General features: G+C 41.2%; 1 protein-coding gene across 3 annotated transcripts in view; it reads left to right on the top strand.

The window, feature by feature from the left end:
- The first annotated feature begins 1,342 nt into the window (after positions 1 to 1,342).
- WIPF3 (WAS/WASL interacting protein family member 3) overlaps positions 1,343 to 13,593 on the top strand; it is a 48,227-nt gene continuing 35,976 nt past the window's right edge. For all 3 annotated transcript variants that reach the window (XR_016281933.1, XR_016281932.1, XM_089533017.1), the window contains exon 1: positions 1,343 to 1,423. The gene's annotated coding sequence lies outside the window, so the exon portion shown is untranslated. The remainder of the gene's footprint in view (positions 1,424 to 13,593) is intronic.

The raw sequence follows: 13,593 nt of genomic DNA, 5'->3' as shown, positions 1-13,593 counted from the left end.
ATATGCGGAAGGTATGGGACAGTTAAGATGTGTAACAGATAATAAATCACCACTGGATAATAAATCACCACTGGAAAACATGCTTACTGTGAGGGTCAGAAGTGGTTTGAGCATCCGACTTTGACTCTAGAGATTAGGATTCAATTCAAACTCATGCAAACCCTTGGGTGACCTTGGGTCAGTCACACACTCTCAGCCCCAGAAAATCCAATGATAGGTTGCCATAAGTAAGAAACAACTTGAAGGCACACAACAACAATGCAATAATTTCCAAGACTATGAAATATCAACAAATCATTCACTTGCTCAGCTTTCGGTGCAATACATGTGCTTAGCATATGTTCACAGTGGCCTTCTGTGTTCCAGGTTGGATGTCAGGAAGTACAATATTCAGTAAATGGTAGGGGAATGTTTCATCATATCAAGTCACTCTGTGATTAATCTTATGATATCTTTCCTGGCACAAAGGGACTTCACTGGGAAATTCAGATTATAAAATTGTAAGCTGTCAGAGTTTAATTTGTTAATTTAAGTCAGAACAGAGACAATGATTTTTCAGTCCCATGGCAAGAATGATTTGCTCAAGAATAGTGATACTGTGTTATCCTCAACTACTGCTATTGTGAAAGGTAGCCTATTTGTATGTTTTATGGTTACCTGTAATGTCACAGACTGTCTGTGTAACATTTTATTGGTATTTTTCTCCAACCTCTACAATTTCCCCCCATGTTTTTGTTCATATGTTGATGGACACCCATCTGTTGCAGAATTGAGGCTCATAGTCCTTGCATCTGATGAAATGGATTGTCGTAATTTGCCTTGAATGGGAGAAAGGCGGGATATATATAAATCCTTGACAAACATAAATAAAATAAAATTTGGTAATTATTATTATTATTTTCTTATATCCTGCCTTTCTTCCAATACAGGGACTCAAGGTGACTTGAAGGGGGGGTTGCCTTGGCCTTGGCCTGCCTCTGAGGCTGAGAGTGTGACTTGTCACTGTTTGCAGTTGTGCACCTTCAAGTCCCCTATTGCTCTCCTTGTTGTGTGCCTCCAAGAGTCATTTTTCACTTGTGGAGACCCCTAAGGACAAGTTTCTTCAGAGGGTTTTTTTTTTAATCCCCTGAGGTTTGCCTTGGCCTTAATCTGAGGCTGAGAGATTGTGACTAGTGGCCGAGGCGGGTCTCGAACCCTCGACCCTCTGCTTCTTAGTCCAACGTCCTAACCGCTGCGCCACGCGGGAATCAGCCTACCTGCCTGGTTTTTGCCGAAGAGGCGTGACTACGGGGTTTGTGGGCGTGGCTTTCCCGAGGACCCTCCCACTTCCCACGCTGCTGCTGCCAGAGTAGCCAGAGACAGAGCAGCAGCAGCAGCGCTAAGCCTCCTCCAAGGCAGTAGCAGATTGCCATTTGCAACCCAGGTGAGTTCTTCTTGCTCTGTATTCCCAGCCTCTTGCTCCTCCTTTCCCCTTTCCCTCCTCCAGCATTATCTTGTTGCTGATGACAGCCTAATAAAACCATATGATGCATATTTAAGAATAAGCAGCAGATACAATTGTTAAAAATGTTGTTGTTGTTGTTCTTGTTGTTGTGTGCCTTCAAGTCTAGCATCCCTACCACCAGATCTTTCTTGGCTAGAGTAGTTCAGATGATTTGTCTTTGCCTCCCTCTGGGGCTGAGAGAGTGTGACTTGGAGAGCTGGGGGCTAGTTTTGTTGTTGTTGTTGTTGTGTGTGTGTGTGTGGTGTCGTTTTTGACTTATGGTGACCTTACCCTGGGGTTTTCTTGGCAAGATTTGTTCAGGGGTGTTTGCCTTTGCCTCCCTCTGAGGCTGAGAGAGTGTGATCTGGAGAGCAGAGGGCTAGTCTGTTGTTGTTGTTGTTGTTGTTGTTGTTGTGTATATTGTGTGTCTTTAAGTCGTTTCTGACTTATGGGGACCCAAAGGGGAACCTATCCTGGGGTTTTCTTGTGGCAAGATTTGTTCAGAAGGGGTTTGCCTTCGGCTCCCTCTGAGGCTGAGAGAGTGTGACTTGGAGAGCTGGGGGCTAGTCTGTTGTTATTGTTGTGTATGTTGTGTGTCTTTAAGTTGTTTTTGGTTTATGGCGACCCTATCATGGGGTTTCTTGGATAGATTTGTTCAGAGGGATTTTTTTTGCCATTGCCATCCCCTGAGGCTGAGAGAGTGTGACCTGAAGCTTATGTTAGCCAAAGCTCTTCAGAGTTGGATAGCTAGTCTGTTGTTGTTGTGTGCCTTCAAGTCATTTCTGACTTATGACAACCCTAAGGTGACCCTATTGCAAGGTTTTTCATGGCCAGAGTTATTCAGAGGGGTTTGCCTTTGCTTTCCTCTGAGGCTGAGAGAGCGTGACTTGCCCTCGAGCCCTCCGCATGTCTTAATTGCAAAACAACGCACTGCAAAATTTGGATGTTGAATGAAAATGTAGGACATGACCAAATAAAAGCTCGAAGCACTCATACAAAGGTAAATCCATGGTTCATAGTCATGCTCAAAATGGAGGACATTTTGGATTACCTCCTGGACAGAAGACTGAAATGTAAGTTGTGTCTTGGAAAAGGAGGAACCTTGGTCACTTTGCATGTAAATAAAAATTCATGCTTCTTGGTCATGCCTTACATGGAGGACATTTTGTAATCCCCCCCCCCCCCGGACAGAAGGCAAAAATGTAGGACAGATCTGGTTGGTCCCCCTGCCTCTCCTCCTATTGGCCCCATACAGACAGGCCAAAATAAAGCTGCTTCGGGTCACTTTGGATGTATGCTGTTTAAATGATGCATGCGTCCTAAGAGTCCAGAAGCCACGATCCAGTCCTAAGGACACCTTTGGAGCACAGCTTTGGAGCAGCTTCCGGACTCTTAGGACGCTTGCATCAGTTAACAGCATACCTCCAAAGTGACCCAAAGCAGCTTTATTTTGGCAGTCTGTATGGGGACTACAGAACTACAGTTCTCAGGATTCCGCACTGAGTCAGGGCAATTAAAGCTGTCTCAAAGTGGATTTTTCTGCAGTGTGTTTTGAACTTATGTTGCTTCCGAGTAAGGACGTGTCGCTATGCTTCAGGTGCCTGACTCACATAGAGGAAGGAGTTTTGAATGTCCCTGGGTTGTGAGAATGCCTAATTTTGAACACTGGTTGGGCCCTTGCAGGAAAAGGCCATGTAACCAGTCTTCTGCACTGCAGAAATAATCCAGTTTGACACCACTTTAACTGCCATGGCCCCATCCTGTGAGTTCCTGTAATTTGTTGCGTCACCAGTGCGCTCTGACAGAGAAGGCTGAAGATCTCACAAAATTACAGAACCCAGAAATCCATAACATTGAGCCATGGCAGTTAAAAGCTGCATCAAACTGTATTAATTCTGCAGTGCAGACGCAGCACAAGTCAGATGCCCAGCTGGTCCAGAAGAGAGACATTTAAAGTCCTGGAGAGTCCAGTAGGTTCTTAATGCGTTGTCAAACTGGTCTGTATTACAAGGGCTGGAAATAAGAGCACTGAATTGTATAAATGCATGAAAGACGGTGCCTAAAAACAGCATTTGTTTGGCTTTATTAAATCCTTGAAGTGAAAGCTGTGTGTGTGTGAATAAAAAATACCGCACAAGTTCACACTTGGGAGGCTGCGGGGGTTTTCCTTGCAGGTTGAGGACCTCTGCTGCTTCTGGAGGGTGGCTTGTTCTTGCTCTAAGAACAGTTTCCTTTGCCAGCAAGTTTAATTATTACCTGCTTTGGGTAGCTATAATTACGTAACTCATTTTCTCAGTTGCGCTTTCTTTAAATGAAGTTCCCCAGGAATCAGTTAGAGCGGTTTCTAAGAAAAGAGGTTCATAAATGTGGCTTTTCCCTTAAAGATAGGACTAAAAAAAATAAGAGTACATCCGAAATGGGAGGGATGCCAAGTTTGCAGAGCCAAAATGTGGGTGGAAGACAGGTGGGATGGAAATCTGGCTTCCTAATAAGAGCAAGTGTGTTGGCTTAGCTCAGGTTGATGCCAGCTTCCTCGAATGTCTTGAGTCAGAGTGCCAACCTCTGACATGTTGCAGCCCAGTCACATCTTGTGGTCCACATGATTCCTGCTTCTGTCTAGATCAGTGGTTCCCAAACTTTGGCCCTCTGGGTGTTTTGGACTTCAGCTCCCAGAAGCCACAGTCAGCTTGATCAACGTTCAGGAATTATGGGAACTGCAGTCCAAAACATCTGGAAGACTAAAGTTTGAAGACCAGTGGTCTAGATAGTGGATACATTGGGATCTACAGATGATCTGCAGGATCTTGGCCAAGTACAGTGAACCCTCCACATTCTCTGGAGTTAGGGGAACAGGACCCCCGTGAAAGTGGAAAAAATAAAAACACTTTTTTTTTTACCTGAGGGATACCTCTCTAGGGATTTATACATCCTCCAGGGCAAATCTGTGGTCTACATCAGTCAAAAGTCACTATAGATTTGCACTGGAAGACCTAAAAATGCCCAGGCAAGTGTTGTCATGCCCAGCCTGGAGGATGACTCAGAGGACTGAGAAGATGAGCCAGAGCCTCTGGGACCAGAGCCTGCAATTGGGGAGCCTGAGGCCGGCCCTAGCTCTGCTGTAGCAGAGTCTGTGGCCTCTCCAGAGGTTCAGCAGCCAAGTCTGTCTGGGGCCGAGGCTGTGGACATAGAGGAGGATCAGGGGACTGTGCCTACCTTCAGGGAGCATCGAGCCAAAAGGGAGGGCCTTCGCAGATCACGGAGGCTTTATCAGAAACGAGTTGGTAACCACACAACCTGAACGCCTGTGCCTGCCTATTTAGGCATCTGGAGCATGAGTGTCTGGTTGTCAGTGATTATCTGACCTTCTTGGAGGAACAACTCTGTCTCTGGCTCCCGTGGCTTTTTGGACCAAAGCCTTGATTATCTGGAACCCTTGACCTTGGACTGCCTTATCAACCTGCCTATCTGATACCTCAAATCTTGGACCGTTTGACAACTCTTTTGATAATCCTTCTTTTGGTACTGCCTTTAAACTGAAAGACTGTGTTGCTTGCACTGACTCTGCTAGCCGGGGGTTCGCTTGTTTGGGAACTAGGCTGACCTTATCAGCCATTTGGCTGCTTTCCCAGACAAGTGTTTTCTCTAGGAATCTCTAGGTCCTTCATCGGGACTTTTGGTGGACATTGGCCATAGATAGCGTCATGCTGCAGGATCTATAGATTCCTAGGGAGAACATATTAATTAAATCAATAAATAATAAAATCTGCAAAGGTCAAAGCTGCAGATGTGGAGGGCTGACTGTATTTACAACTACTTTTGGTTTGACTATAACAGGTATAATTGTCTTGAGTCCCTATATTGGAAGTAAGGTGGGATGGAAGTAAATAAAATAAGAATCAAAAATAATGTAAAAGCTAACAAGAATTCTCGTGAGGCAAAGCCTCTTTTAAGTCTAATCACTGCAGAAATAATTCAGTTTGACACTGCTTTACCTGTCATGGCTCAGTTCTTAGGAATTTGGGATTGATAGTTAGCTGTGGCACCAAAGTGCTCTGACAAGGGAGGCTAAATATCTCTCAAAACTATAAATTCCAGGATTCTGTAGGATAGAGCCATGGCAAATCAAGCTGTGTCAAGCTGGGTTATTTCTGCAGTGCAGATTATCTTTTATTTGCCAGTCTCAGCTTCCTTTGCCTGTAGCATAGGTTGGCTTTAACCATACACACACACACACACACACACTACACCAAAGGCCTCAGTAGTGGGTGCGAATTGCACCCTAAGGGGGAGGGGTGACACAGCTGTCCTCAAACATTCCTATTTGCCAGAAATCGGCTGTGGTATTCCCCTGTGTCCCTTTAAAATGCTGAAGAGATGGAGTGAAAGGGGTGAGGCCCAATGGGAGGAGAAAGGAGAGGTTTTTTTTTTAATTTTAATTTTAAAATTGTAAAATGTAATATTAAAAATGTATTTTTTTAAAAAAAATCTTTTAAAATGTTATTTAAAAACATCACATTTCCCCAAAATGGTCACTTTAACAACATGAAACTACGTACATGTAAATACATTTAGGCTGTGCATATGATATTGTAATTTAAAGGTCTGCAGTGGTCTTCACATTCACTGGGATTAGAGGTGAAGGACCCCTGTGAATGTGGAAAAACTGCAAATTAAAAAACACTGCTCCTTTTACCTAAGAGAGCACCTCTCTGGGCATCTCTGGGTTCTCCAGTGCAACTCTACTGTCAACATCTGTTGATCATAGCAGCATACTGAAGAATTTACAAATGCCTAGAGAAGTGTTTTCTCTAGGAACTTCTAGGTTCTTCAGCACAACTCTGTGGTCAGTGTCTGGCTGAGTTGTGCTGGAGGACCTAGAGATTCGTAGAAATAACATATTAATCAAAACCGCAAATAATCAGATCTGAAATAGTGAAAGCCACAAATCTGAAGGGCCAGCAGTAATTTTAATTTTGCTAGTTGTTTATGTTGCAACTGTTACCTTTACATTTAATGATATATGGGAATTACAATTTATGAGTAACATTAGTACAGAAAACGTTAGTAAGGATTCTGTATGGTGTTGGTTGATCAGTGGTGGAGGTCAGTGGGGGTGTGGGGGTGTGACACCAATCCTAGTGATGCCACTGCACTACATGGTTATAGCACTAAGATTCTGCTTTAACTGCCATGGCTGCAGTTTGTGGAATTTTGGGATTTACAGTTTACTAAGGCACTAGCATTCCCCTCTTTAAACTGAGGATTCCAAGATTCTATAGGATGAAATAATGACAGTAAAGATGGAATCACTTAGATGTGTATATGCATGTAATCCCATTTCAGTGCCTTATGGTTAGAGTACACAATTGGCATCACTTTGTTAAAGAATACTGCCTCATTCTTCCCAAGACACTGTGTTGCCTATGGGTCTGGTTAGCAGTTCTTACGATTCTACTGAAAACAGGCACAACCCACAATATAGCAATATAGGTTGAATCTCCCTTATCCAAAATCCTTGGGACCAGATTATGTGTATATTGGATTTTGGAATACCTGTGATTGGAGATGGACCCAAATCTTAGCACAAAATTAATGTATGTTTCACATATACCTTATAAACATCCCATGAGGGTTGTGTTATTCAATGTTTTAAAATAATTGTGTTCATGAAACAAAATTTGTATACACTGAATCTTCAGAACGCAAAGGTGTCACTATCTCAGACACCCATGAAAAAAATTTTGGATTTTGGAATATTTCCAATTTTGGAATTCTGGATAAGGGAGACTCAACCTGTATCAGCTTTGTTTTGGGTTGTGAACAAAACACCTCAGACTACATACTCAAGAATAGATACTGAGACCTATATAGAGGCAATTGTTATTATATATTTAAAAACAGATAGCTAGCCTACATGGAGCAAAAGGGATGGCTATCAAATTGTGAAGCTTGAAGAAGGCTAGTCTCCTGCTGGTAGTGCTTTCTTGTGAGTTCTCTGTCTCTTCATATGACATCTGCCTTCACTCTGCATCTGCGTAGGTTGCAGAAGCTTGCAGAAACTTATGATTTCCCAGCTGCATTAAAGGTCCTCAAATGTCTGAAGGATAGAAAATCTGACTGCTGCCAATGCATTTTGGGATGTGTGGCTGTATCCATCTACTTTGCTTACAGCTAAAATCTGAATCACCACATATATTAACTTTATTCTCTCTCTGTGTGTGTGTGTGTCTGTGTGTGTGTGTGTTGAAGTGTGTGTGTGTGTGTGTGTGTGTGTGTGTGTGTGTGTGTGTGTGAATTTAGACAATGTATTTTTATTAGCTGTTATTGGAGTGTAATAGTGTGGCTTCTTTTCAGAAGCCTCATTGGCTGCATCCGCACTGTAGAAATAATCCGGTTTGACTCCACTTTAATTGCCATGGCTCAATGCTGGGGGATTCTAGGAAGCATAGTTTGTTGCTATAGCTGATGCCACAACAAATGGCAATTTCCAGGATTCCATGGCATTGAGTCATGGCAGGTAAAGTGGTGTCAAACCAGATTATTTCTGAGGTGCAGATGCACCCATTATATTCCGCTGGCCTTATTCCCAGGTAAGTGAGTACAAGACTGCACTTAACTAGAAGTAAGACCTATTTAATGAAGATTTCTTCTGAGCTTGCACTGTTATTCTGTCCACTGGGAAAGCTAGTGTTTTTAAAAGGCTGTGCTCTGCATTGTTTTTTATCTGCATTTATGAGTCAAACCCCAAGCTTGCATTTCTAAGCAATTTATACATCATCTTCTAAGAGGGCTCAAAGTCGTCTTGTCATTTAAACTTAATAAAATAAAATAAAATAAAATAAAATAAAATAAAATAAAGGAGCCCTAGCTCTGCTGTGATAGGTTTCAATTCTATTTACATTTGAGATACTTGGAAGGTTACAGTGATTGGCTACGTATCTCTTCCTGTGTAATTCAATTTATGCAATAACAGATACATCTTTTATTGCACTTTATGTCTGCACTTGATTAGGAATGGTAATTCTTCATTACTTAACTGCCCCACCAGTGCATTGTTATTATTAGACCTCTCATCTAGTTGTATAAAACTTAGTTGGTTAATCAAGTAGTTTTAATTAAAATGTCCATAGCCTCAGGTCTAAAACATATTTATACAGTTGTGAGAGTGGGATAAAATGCACAGTGGGATCTTATTATCAACTGGGTTTGGTTCCAGGATCCCCCGTGTGGATAACAAAATCCGTAGATGCACAAGTCACGTTAAAAATAATAGAGCAAAATGGTGTCCCTTATATAAAATGGAAAATCAAGGTTTGCTATTTGGAATTTAAACATTTTTGGAATATTTTCAAGCTGTGGATGCTTGAATCTGTGGATAACAAATCCATGGATAAGGAGGCTGGACTGTAATAGGATCTCCAAAGATGCAAATTGCCCTAATTTTTCAAAGGACTACATGAGGTGATACAGGTCTTTCAGATCTTTACTGTACTGTAGTCCGTTAGTGTTTCCTCTGAAAACTCTTTGAAGATAGTGCTTGCCATTTGCACTATAGTACGGCGCACAGTAAAATGCATACAGATAAATACATGCCTCATTGCCTATAGTGGTGCAGTGCTAAATTTTGAAGCACAAGAATTCATTGTGACAACCACTGCCCCATCACTTACAATAACTTTGGTCACAAAATGATAATTTCAATTCCTGGGAACATCCACAAGTGACAGTTCTCTTCTAAAACAAGTTCTGGGACTGTGGCTGAATTCTTTTTTAAAACAAAGTGTTCTTAGGGGTTGAGGTGGGTTACAAAAATGGAAGTGGATTTTTACTCCCTTTAGTTTTTTGTTTTGCACAACTGAATTTAATCCAATGATTTGTGAATTGCCTGTTGCAAAGAACACCATTCTGCAAGTGTTTGGCATATGAATAAAACTGTTGGTTCGTACCATCTAGCACTGTGGAGAAATAGACACATGATGTTTAGAGGTAAGTTGTCATTTAAAGTATAGCTAAACAATTACATTTATGCTATCAATGGTTTAGGCAGCTTTCTGCAATCCGACAATCCTCAAGTAGGTTGGACTACACCTCCCCTCATCCACAGCTTGCCCAGTAAAAAATGTAGGCTGTTGTGTGATGGGTAATGCAGTGATCATGGCAAGAGGGTGGCACAGTGGCTGGTGGATGATGAAAATCGTAGTCAAAAGTATCTGGAGAGTGCTAGATATAGCAGTTGTATTGAGATGTACATAGACTGTGTGGAGGTGTACATGGGGGGAGCTTTAATTTTTGGTCCCACATGTGTGTTGCATATACGTATCTGGCCATTTACTGACTTCTGGCTGCGATCCGTTTTGTTTTCGTTTTTTTGCTGCTTGGTTATTTGCTGCAATGTCATTTTAAACATGATAACATAAAAACAGATTTAAAATCTATTCCAAGGGGGATCAGTTTGTGTGGCCATGTCTGATGCAAATGCTATCAAATCAGTGTTGTATGTAGCCAAATTGTAAGGAGTGAGGGGGGCAGCTTCATATCTAATTGAATTAGTCAATTAGTTGTGCACAAATCAGGGTTCTTCTTCAAAACAGAAAAAAAAATTGATTTGTTCTTGAACTCAAGATAGTACGCATGTTTTGAGATGAGGCGGGGGGATGCTTCCCCAGTAGGCTTAGTGCAAAAACTATGCATGGCCACACACCTCTTACGACATCTTTCTCTTGAAACTAAAACAATAACTATCTCATTTTTCTTTCTAGCAACTACACTCAATATTTTTCTGGCAAAACTAGTGAATTAGAATGCTATGGCTAAGGATTTCAAAATATGCATGTATTTCTTGAGCTGTATTAAAGCAAAATGTCATCATGCTGGCTTGTAATAAAAAAGGAGTTAAGAAACTAAATAACATTATTGCCACATGGGAGTGTGTGTTGGTTTTATGAAAGCCAGATACATGGAGGTATACATTAATTTTTTTATTTTTATTTTTTACATTTCTCTACCATCCAGTAGCAAGTAGCTCAATATATACAGAAAGATATATGCAGACACCACTTCTTTTAATGTTGCATTTTCTGGGAATAGCTGTGCTGCATTAAAGGCAAGACTTAGATTAAGACGGACTGAGGTCTTAAACCAGGGCTTGGCAAAGTACAGCCCTAAAACCACATGTGCCCCTATACAATTAAGAATGCTTTGATTTTGCTTTAGCTGCCATGGCTACATCTTATCGTAGTTTGGTGATGCACTAGAGCTGTGGCTGAGAATTTGAAGTATTCCACCTGTTCCCTAAACCATGCCTTGCTTTGCTTCTGTTTAAATCCACTGCTGAGGACAGCTGTTTGGTTTAATGCTGGATATGCTAAAGTGGTTAGTATTGGAAAGAGATGAACATGCAAGACTGTCTGAACCCATGACTGGAACCATTAGCATGTTTTAATACTTTTCATAGCTGTGCAGTTGTACACTTAGAAGTGGCCCATGAAATGTTAGTGCCTACACTGGAAAATCTAGATTATCTCCCCCTCCAATTCTCACGGACAGAATGTTTTTCTGAACAGTCCAGCAACTGTGTGAACGCTGCTGTTCCTGTATAACTCATGTTAACTGCAACAAGAAACTTTGCTCTGAACGACTTTGGTTTTGCCCCACAGTTCAAATTTCCCTTCTCTTTGCTGCCTAAAAGGTTCTCCACTTGATCTGGCAATGCATATAGTTAGCAACTTGCTATTCAAAGCCAGAAGAATGCCAGATTAATTCCAAACACAATGCTCACACTCTCTGAGGAAGTTCACTTGGTAACTAATGGACCAGGATGGATGTTGAATCACCTGATATCACCTCTATGCTCTCTTTCTAAAAGAAACACATAGACGGAAATGCATATAGACATCAGGGGGTTTGTATAATCTTGATTAGTTAGTTATTAGATGACTTTCCCCAGAGAATGAGGAACTGGTATTTGAGATGCATTTGACACAGACCTAAATCCTTTGGGTGAGGTGAAGTAATAAAAGCCTGTCCTTCAAGGCAAATTTACAGCTGTTCCTATCAAATCTGGAATTCTTTCATTCTTTGATTTAAATGAGCTTTCCTTTCTACAATAGTCAAGTGTGCTTTATGTGAACATAAAATCATCTGAGCAGGGTCCCCCCACCCTTTAAAAAATCAAAATAAGTTAAATTGATATGAATTACCTGTTACGTCTCTGCATAGAGCTTAGGGGATATACTCTGTCAGCTCTTCCTTACCCTGAATGGAGCTTGAAAAAGCTTCTTATTTTGATTGCAACTTCCAGAATCATTCAGCCACTAGTCCGGAGGAACAGAGCAAATAAGCCTAGAATCCAGTCTTATTCAGAGACTGAATCCAGCCTTATTCCATCAATCGCTTTATATCCCACATTTCTCCCAGGCTGGGACTTGTGGCTTATAAAAAGATAGAATACAATAGTACACATGCAAAATGAAGATTAAAACGGCAAGGATACGTTCCTTCAGGTATTGCTGATCCACAATCCTCATGATCCATTACTATTGGCTATATCTACCATAAGCCTGCTATGGTCCAACAACAGTTCCCTTTACAACCACATGGTTGAAAAGCAGTGAAGTAATGCATTTCTCAGCTGTCTTTCAAGACTAGACTCTTCCCTAGGCATCTTACAATAGAGAAGGTAAAATTCTGTGTCAGTGTAACAGGTTTATAAAATAATATTATGCATATTTAAGAATAATCAGCATAAAAAAATAAAATGTTGCTGTTGTGAGCGTTCCAGTCGTTTTCAACTTATGGTGAACCTAACCTATCATGGGGTTTTCTTGGCCAGATTTGTTTGAGGGGGTTTTCCATTGTCATCTTCTGAGGCTGAGAGTATGTGACTTGGTCAAGGTCACCCAGTGGGCTTCATGGTTGAACTGGGAATCTTCAAAGGATGGGACCTGTGAGATCAAACAAGGATAAAAAAAAGATTTAATCCATCTAACTACTTTACTCTTTATAGTGTGAACTTCCATTATGCCTTGCCACTAGGGCCAGGTTGCATTGATGGTAGTTGTAGTCCAACATATCTGGAAGACATAAAGATAGGAAGGTTGGTCTAACTGAGTGGCAAGCTGCAGGAGAATCTGAATAACAGGTTTTACCATGAGCTTGCTAACTCAGTACTATTCAGTTTTTAAAGAATTTCCAAAATGGAGCCACAGTGCTTGGACAAAGGCTGCATCCACACTTCAGAAATAATCCAGTTTGACACCAATTTAACTGTTACAGTTAAATGCTATGAAATTCTGAGAATTGTAGTGTCTTGTGGCACTGGAGCTCTCTGACAGAGAAGGCTAAATGTTTCACAAAACTAAACTTTCCAGAATTCCACAGTATTGAGCCCTGGCACTTCAGGTGGTGTCAATCTCCATTATTTTTGCAGTGCAGATACAACCAAGGATATGGTAATGAAAGGCCTCTACCAAGATCTAGAGTGAATTATCTTAAAAAGAAGCATAGTTGTGCTGTCCATACATATGATCAAATTGATCCAGGACGATTGAGCTATCTTGTTCAAGGGTAGCTTGGTCATCTTTCCAAGTGCTAAAGAGATCTGAACTATGTAACTATTTATATATGTGGTCAGGGGATCTCCACCCAAAGTATAATTGGTCGGTGATCCTAGGAAACTAGGAACTGACCACATTCAGTGGTATACCACATGCTGTGCACAGAAAAGGTTTCAGGCTCCACTGCTGGTCTATGGAAAGGGATAGATAGCAAGTGGTGTTCTTGAAGCCTTCGAGAACAATGTCAGTTTTTTTAAAAAAATTAAAAGTGCTGGATAGGTGAACAAATGTTTGGCATATGATTTGGTCACTGTTAGAATAACCCCAGTGAAATCAGTGGGACTTACAGTTTGTTGTTGTCACCAAGTCTACTTCAGCTTCTGTTGACCCCATGAATGAGAGACCTCCAAGTCCTTCTATCGTCAACAGTCTTGCTCAGGTCTTGCAAACTCAGGGCCATGAACTCCATTATTATGTCTATCTATCTGTAATGCAATCTTCCTTTTTTCCTGTTGCTTTCTATGATACCAGGTCCTATTGCCTTTTCTAGTGAGT

This window comes from Sceloporus occidentalis, unplaced genomic scaffold (genome assembly GCF_023333645.1).
Source record: "Sceloporus occidentalis isolate IW3139 unplaced genomic scaffold, rSceOcc1.0.p SCAF_7, whole genome shotgun sequence".
Lineage (NCBI taxonomy): Eukaryota > Metazoa > Chordata > Lepidosauria > Squamata > Phrynosomatidae > Sceloporus > Sceloporus occidentalis.
This window is presented reverse-complemented; position numbering and strand designations above follow the sequence as displayed.